Below are 8786 nucleotides of genomic sequence, written 5' to 3' on the forward strand. Positions count from 1 at the left end.
TGATTTTTACATTGCTTCTCCCTGTCTCATGTTTACGTTTGTCATGAATCTTGACCTGGAGGCAGAACTGTGGGATTTCCTCTAGATATGTCAGCTGCAAAGTCAGAATTGGCTGTGGAAAATGTTGTTTTATGGTCTTAATTTAAGGGAAGGATTAGCAGTGTGGTTAGGGTTGAGGTTAGGATTAAAATCTGATTGTATTACTTTGTGCCTGTGCCAGCTAGGGGATACTTTGCTGAACTGCCTCCAGGGCAAGATTCATGACAATAAATGCCAACCTGCCTCCAGGACAAGATTCATAACAATAAATGCCAACCTGCCTCCCAGTCGTCCCCTCCTTATCTTTACAAGACTGCAAAACATGCAAGCTAGTGATGTGGGGGTTCTCTCATAACCCTCAGTCCCCAGGTGGGTAGATGGCAGGTTGAATAAAGAGAAGCTAGTGATGTGGGGGTTCTCTCATAACCCTCAGTCCCCAGGTGGGTAGATGGCAGGTTGAATAAATAGAAAACAATAGGCTACATAAAACAATCCATAAATGTATCATTATTATGTAATTAACACAAAACATTAAGGACACCTTTCTTTCCATGACAAACTGACCAGGCGTACCTCAATATTAGGAAGGTATCCTTAATATTTTGTCCAATCAGTGGCTCTGACCCTTTACGTAACAGTCAATCCTCTTTTCCAGGAAACCTTCTTTAAATTTCCCCAAATGTTTCCACACTGATGCTTTCTCACAGCTGCTCCAGGGCCTCTTGGGTTGAGGAGTCATTCTCTTCTAACCTGATCACAGCTGCTCCAGGGCCTCTTGGGTTGAGGAGTCATTCTCTTCTAACCTGATCACAGCTGCTCCAGGACCTCTTGGGTTGAGGAGTCATTCTCTTCTAACCTGATCACAGCTGCTCCAGGGCCTCTTGGGTTGAGGAGTCATTCTCTTCTAACCTGATCACAGCTGCTCCATGGCCTCTTGGGTTGAGGAGTCATTCTCTTCTAACCTGATCACAGCTGCTCCAGGACCTCTTGGGTTGAGGAGTCATTCTCTTCTAACCTGATCACAGCTGCTCCAGGGTCTCTTGGGTTGAGGAGTCATTCTCTTCTAACCTGATCACAGCTGCTCCAGGGCCTCTTGGGTTGAGGAGTCATTCTCTTCTAACGTAATCACAGCTGCTCCAGGGCCTCTTGGGTTGAGGAGTCATTCTCTTCTAACCTGATCACAGCTGCTCCAGGACCTCTTGGGTTGAGGAGTCATTCTCTTCTAACCTGATCACAGCTGCTCCAGGACCTCTTGGGTTGAGGAGTCATTCTCTTCTAACCTGATCACAGCTGCTCCAGGGCCTCTTGGGTTGAGGAGTCATTCTCTTCTAACCTGATCACAAACAAAGACAAGATTCAAACAAATAAACATGATGGTCCAACATAATAGGGGGGGGTATAGGGAAGGTAGGGGAGAGGGGGGGGTATAGGGAAGGTAGGGGAGAGGAGGGGGTATAGGGAAGGTAGGGGAGAGGAGGGGGTATAGGGAAGGTAGGGGAGAGGAGGGGGTATAGGGAAGGTAGGGGAGAGAAGGGAGGGGGGTATAGGGAAGGTAGGGGAGAGGAGGGGAGTATAGGGAAGGTAGGGGAGAGGAGGGGGGTATAGTGAAGGTAGGGGAGAGGAGGGGGGACTTCCTCCATGTCAGGTAAGCAGCCTCCAAGTCTACCCTCACCAACTGACCAGACTGAGTGAGTTCTGAACATCCCTCTCTGTCCTCTGATACTGCGTCCAAGTCTTCTTGGGTCTTTCTGGTGTCTCTGTCTTGACTCTTTAGTGAGTTTTTTCAGTTCTTTCCCAGGCTGCCTGAAGAACACAAAAAGATGGCACATACATAAGAGTTATAAACTATCAAAATAAAGAGAATCCCACACTCCATATATAAACTCCCAGTAATTTATTGGGTATTTACCAACGTTTCAGCATCACTGTGCCTTCTTCAGGGTGATGTCATCAATACTTGAACCAGGTTATGTAGACAAACAGTGCAATTAGTGCAACCAATGACAATAGAGAGGGGTGTGTCATAATGATTAAGTTAATTACAATGAACTAATGAAACTGTTAAAAAAAACTATAGTTTATGGCATATTAAATATAAAAAAATAGTAGGGTATATTATATATATCCGGCTCTCCATGTAATCTGATTCATTATGATCTAGGATCAGGTCCCCCTCTCCACGTAATCTGATTCATTATGATCTAGGATCAGGTCCCTCCTCTCCATGTAATCTGACTCATTATGATATAGGATCAGGTCCCTCCTCTCCATGTAATCTGATTCATTATGATATAGGATCAGGTCCCCCCTCTCCATGTAATCTGATTCATTATGATCTAGGATCAGGTCCCACCTCTCCATGTAATCTGATTCATTATAATCTAAGATCAGGTCGCCCCTCTCCATGTAATCTGATTCATTATGATCTAGGATCAGGTCCCCCCCTCTCCATGTAATCTGATTCATTAAGATCTAGGAACAGGTCCCCCCTCTCCATGTAATCTGATTCATTATTATCTAGGATCAGGTCCCCCCTCCTCTCCATGTAATCTGATTCATTATGATCTAGGATCAGGTCCCCCCTCTCCATGTAATCTGATTCATTATGATCTAGGATCAGGTACCCCCTCTCCATGTAATCTGATTCACTATGATCTAGGATCAGGTCCCCCCTCTCCATGTAATCTGATTCATTATGATCTAGGATCAGGTCCCCCCCTCTCCATGTAATCTGATTCATTATGATCTAGGATCAGGTCCCCCCTCTCCATGTAATCTGATTCATTATGATCTAGGATCAGGTACCCCCTCTCCATGTAATCTGATTCACTATGATCTAGGATCAGGTCCCCCCTCTCCATGTAATCTGATTCATTATGATCTAGGATCAGGTCCCCCCCTCTCCATGTAATCTGATTCATTATGATCTAGGATCAGGTCCCCCCCGTCCATGTAATCTGATTCATTATGATCTAGGATCAGTCCCATCTCTCCATGTAATCTGATTCATTATGATATAGGATCTTTTTATTTTTATTATTTCACCTTTATTTAACCAGGTAGGCCAGTTTAGAATAAGTTCTCATTTACAACTGCGACCTGGCCAAGAATAAAGAAAAGCAGTGTGACAGAAACAACAACACAGAGTTACATGGCATAAACAAGCGTACAGTCAACACAACAGAAAAAAGAAAGTCTATATACAGTGTGTGCAAATGGCGTGAGGAGGTATGGCAATAAATAGGCCGTAGTAGCAAAGTAATGACAATTTAGCTGATTAACACTGGAGTGATAGATGAGCAGATGATGATGTGTAAGTAGAGATACTGGTGTGCAAAAGAGCAGCAAAGTAAATAAAAACAATATGGGGATGAGGTAGGTAGATTGGGTGGGCTATTTACAGATGGACTATGTACAGCTGCAGCGATCGGTTAGCTGCTCAGATAGCTGATGTTTAAAGTTAGTGAGGGAGCAATAAGTCTCCGCCTTCAGCGATTTTTGCAATTCGTTCCAGTCACTGGCAGCAGAGAACTGGAAGGAAAGGCGGCCAAAGGAGGTGTTGGCTTTGGGGAATGAACAGTGAGATGTACCTGCTGGAGCGCGTGCTACGGGTGGGTGTTGTTATCGTGACCAGTGAGCTGAGCTAAGGCGGAGCTTTACCTAGCATAGACTTATAAATGACCTGGAGCCAGTGGGTCTGACGACAAATATGTAGCGAGGGCCAGCCGACTAAAATGACCTGGGTTGCAATCATGAAAAAAAACTACCCGGCCTTCATGGTTTGACATTGAGAACATTGGGAGAGATGAGAGCTGACGTTTTAGTAAATGTGCAGATTACGTATCTCAGTCACAGACAAGAAGCTCAATTAACCTCTATGGGCTAGGTGGGACGCTAGCGTGCCACCCGTGGTGCACTCCATCAACAGCAGGTGCATTTCAAGAGCGGCAAATTTGAATCCAAATAAATGTCAAAATTCAAATTTTTCAAACATACAACTATTTTACACCCTTTGAAAGATAAACATCTCCTTAATCTAACCACGTTTTACGATTTCAAAAAGGTTTTACGGCGAAAGCATAAATTTAGAGTATGTTAGGACAGTACATTTACAAGAGTTGTGTGTAATGTTTTGTCAATTCAAAGACAGGGTCACCAAAACCATAAAACCAGCTAAAATGATGCACTAACCTTTTACAATCTCCATCAGATGACACTCCTAGGACATTATGTTAGACAATGCATGCATTTTTAGTTCTATCAAGTTCATATTTATATCCAAAAACAGCGTTTTACTATGGAATTGATGTTGAGGAAATCGTTTCCCTCCAATAACCGGCAGTCAAGTCACCGTCACAAATTAAATAATTAAAATTAGAAAACATTGGTAAAATATTATATTGTCATTTAAAGAATTATAGATTTACATCTCTTGAACGCAATCAACTTGCCAGATTTAAAAATAACCTTACTGGGAAATCACACTTTGCAATAATCTGAGCACTGCGCCCAGAAAAATACGCGTTGCGATACAGACTAGACGTCATGTTGGGGAGATCTAAAATCGAAAATACTATGTAAATAATCCATTACCTTTGATTCTCTTCATCAGATGTCACTTCCAGGTATCACAGGACCATAACGAATGTAGTTTTGTTCAAAAAAGCTCACCATTTATGTCCAAAAATCTCCGTCTTGTTAGCACATGATCTAAGCCAGCCGGACTTCTCGTCATGAACGAGGGAAAAAAATATATTTACGTTCGTTCAAACATGTCAAACGTTGTATAGCATAAATCATTAGGGCCTTTTTTAACCTGTTAGGGCTAGGGGGCAGCATTGACACGGCTGGATAAAAAACATACCCGATTTAATCTGGTTACCACTCCTACCCAGTAACTAGAATATGCATATACTTATTACATATGGATAGAAAACACCCTAAATTTTCTAAAACTGTTTGAATGGTGTCTGTGAGTATAACAGAACTCAAATGGCAGGTCAAAACCTGAGAGATTCCTTTACAGGAAGTGGCCTGTCTGACCATTTCTTGAACTTCTTTGCCATCTCTATCTTTTACAAAGGATCTCTGCTCTAACATGACACTTCCTACGTCTTCCATGGGCGCTCAGAGCCCGGGAAAAAACAGAATGTCGTCATCCCAGCCCCAGGCTGAAACACATTATCGCCTTTCTCAAGTGGCCGATCAAGGGACTGTGGGTTTAGGCGCGTGACCTGGCCGCCCCCCGTCTTTGTGATTTTTCCTCTGTTTGCCGAAAAGGAGATTCCCGGTCGGAATATTATCGCTTTTTTTACGAGATAAATTGCATAAAAATTGATTTTAAACAGCGGTTGACATGCTTCGAAGTACGGTAATGGAATATTTAGACATTTTTTGTCACGAATTGCGCCATGCGCGCAACCCTGATTTACCATTTTGGATAGTGTCTGGGACGCACGAACAAAACGCCGCTATTCGGATATAACGATGGATTATTTTGGACCAAACCAACATTTGTTATTGAAGTAGCAGTCCTGGGAGTGCATTCTGACGAAGACAACAAAAGGTAATCAAAGTTTTATGATAGTAAATCTGATTTTGTTGAAGGCTAAACTTGCCGGGTGTCTAAATAGCTAGCCCGTGATGGCTGGGCTATGTACTTAGAATATTGCAAAATGTGCTTTCACCAAAAAGCTATTTTAAAATCGGACATATCGAGTACATAGAGGAGGTCTGTATCTATAATTCTTAAAATAATTGTTATGCTTTTTGTGAACGTTTATCGTGGGTAATTTAGTAAATTGTTAGCAAATTCCCCGGAAGTTTGCGGGGGGTATGCTAGTTCTGAACGTCACATGCTAATGTAAAAAGCTGTTTTTTGATATAAATATGAACTTGATTGAACAAAACATGCATGTATTGTATAACAGAATGTCCTAGGTGTGTCATCTGATGAAGATCATCAAAGGTTAGTGCTGCATTTAGCTGTCTTCTGGGTTTTTGTGACATTATATGCTAGCTTGAAAAATGGGTGTCTGATTATTTCTGGCTGGGTACTCTCCTGACATAATCTAATGTTTTGCTTTCGTTGTAAAGCCTTTTTGAAATCAGACAATGTGGTTAGATAAAGGATCGTCTTGTCTTTAAAATGGTGTAAAATAGTCATATGTTTGAGAAATTGAAGTAATAGCATTTTTAAGGTATTTGAATATCGCGCCACTCGATTCCACTGCTGTTGACTAGGTGGGACGATTTCGTCCCACATACACTAGAGAGGTTAAAAGAGGAAGTAAACATAGACAAAGCTATATTAAAATTGTCAGTCTAGAGCACCAGTGAAAGGGATTTCGAAATGGGAGAAGTTAGGAGCAATTTATATAAGGACGGTATTTGGTATCATGATAAGTTACCAATACTACCTAAGTCATTGTGAAGAGATGCGGCAAGATTGACACATGGGCAGAGCCATGTGTCAAAAGGGGGGATAGTAGAGCAGGTTCGGAAACACTTTGTGGCCTATTGGATAACGAACTACTTAAAAAACATTTTTTATAATAGATAAGTATATTAAATGGGAAGAAGCGGTCCCAAATTACTGGGTGGACATGATTAGGGTAGTTGGTTTACTAGGATCTATCTCTTTAAATAATGGATTACATTTTAGCTGATCAGGTAAACCATATAGAATGCCAGAGTTAGGGAGGCCAGAACAGGTAGACATAGAAGTTGAAGATATACTAACAGAACACATGGTTAACCAAACCCGTATGTCCAAGACTTTGTGTCCAACAGGTGAATTACAGGAGAAGATGATTCACTCAATCCAACCAGGAGACTGGGTGTGGATCCAGTCCCTGAGGAGAAAAGAACTGGAAGCAGCCACGGTGGGAGGGCCCATACCAAGTGTTCCTGGTAATAGCCTTCGCGGTGAGAATAGCTGAAAGAGCTACCTGGGTTCATATCACACATTGCGGGAGGGTAAGACACACTGACACTGTCGAACAATCACAGAGTCAGGAGAAGAACCGAATACCAACAAGGTTCGGGGGTTACCTCTCTAACGAAGATTCCCTAACCCGCCCGATCCTCACTGTGTGCGTTCATAGAAGTGAAAGTGTGGGTTGGCCTCTAGCCAGTGATATATTCACCGGGAGGGGGTGGGGCTTTACAGGGGTACTGGTCAAATAATAATAAAATAATAATAATCATAGTAGTTGTCGAGGGTGCAACAAGCACGTCCGGTGAACAGGTCAGGGTTCCATAGCCGCAGGCAGAACAGTTGAAACTGGAGCAGCAGCACGGCCAGGTGGACTGGGGACAGCAAGGAGTCATCATGCCAGGTGGTCCTGAGGCATGGTCCTAGGGCTCAGGTCCTCCGAGAGAAAGAAAGAAAGAAAGAAAGAAAGAGAGAAAGAGAGAATTAGAGAGAGCATATTTAAATTCACACAGGACACTGGATAAGACAAGAGAAATACTCCAGATGTAACAGACTGACCCTAGCCCCCCGACACAAACTACTGCAGCATAAATACTGGAGGCTGAGACAGGAGTGATCAGAAGACACTGTGGCCCCATCCGATGATACCCCCGGACAGGGCCAAACAGGCAGGATATAACCCCACCCACTTTGCCAAAGCACAGCCCCCACACCACTAGAGGGATGGTTCCAACCACCAACTTACCGTCCTAAGACAAGGCCGAGTATAGCCCACAAAGATCTACGCCATGGCACAACCCAAGGGGGGGCGCCAACCCAGACAGGAAGACCACGTCAGTGACTCAACCCACTCAAGTGACGCACCCCTCCCATGGACGGCATGGAAGAACACCAGTAAGCCAGTGACTCATCCCCTGTAATAGGATTAGAGGCAGAGAATCCCAGTGGAGAGAGGGGAACCGGCAAGGCAGAGACAGCAAGGGCAGTTCGTTGCTCCAGCCTTTCCGTTCACCTTCACACTCCTGGGCCAGACTATACTTAATCATAGGACCTACTGAAGAGATAAGTCTTCAGTAAAGACTTTAAGGTTGAGACCGAGTCTGCGTCTCTCACATGGGTAGGCAGACCATTCCATAAAAATGGAGCTCTATAGGAGAAAGCCCTACCTCCAGCCGTTTGCTTAGAAATTCTACGGACAATTAGGAGGCCTGCGTCTTGTGACCGTAGCGTACGTGTAGTTATGTACGGCAGGACCAAATTGGAAAGATAGGTAGGAGCAAGCCCATGTAATGCTTTGTAGGTTAGCAGTGAAATTTAACATTATGTTTTTGAATGACATCCCCAAGAGGTAAAATATATAGTGAAAACAATAGTGGTCCTAAAACGGAACCTTGAGGAACACCGAAATGTACAATTGATTTGTCAGAGGACAAACCATTCACAGAGACAAACTGATATCTTTCCGACAGATAAGATCTAAACCAGGCCAGAACTTGTCCATGTAGACCAATTTGGGTTTCCAATCTCTCCAAAAGAATGGGGTGCTCGATGGTATCAAAAGCGGCACTAAGATCTAGGAGCACGAGGACAGATGCAGAGCCTTGGTCTGACGTCATTAAAAGGTCATTTACCACCTTCACAAGTGCAGTCTCAGTGCTATGATGGGGTCTAAAACCAGACTGAAGCGTTTCGTATACATTGTTTGTCTTCAGGAAGGCAGTGAGTTGCTGCGCTACAGCTTTTTCTAAAATATTTCAGAGGAATGGAAGATTCGATATAGGCCAATAGTTTTTTATAATTTCTGGGTCAA

Source organism: Salmo salar, unplaced genomic scaffold (genome assembly GCF_905237065.1).
Source record: "Salmo salar unplaced genomic scaffold, Ssal_v3.1, whole genome shotgun sequence".
Lineage (NCBI taxonomy): Eukaryota > Metazoa > Chordata > Actinopteri > Salmoniformes > Salmonidae > Salmo > Salmo salar.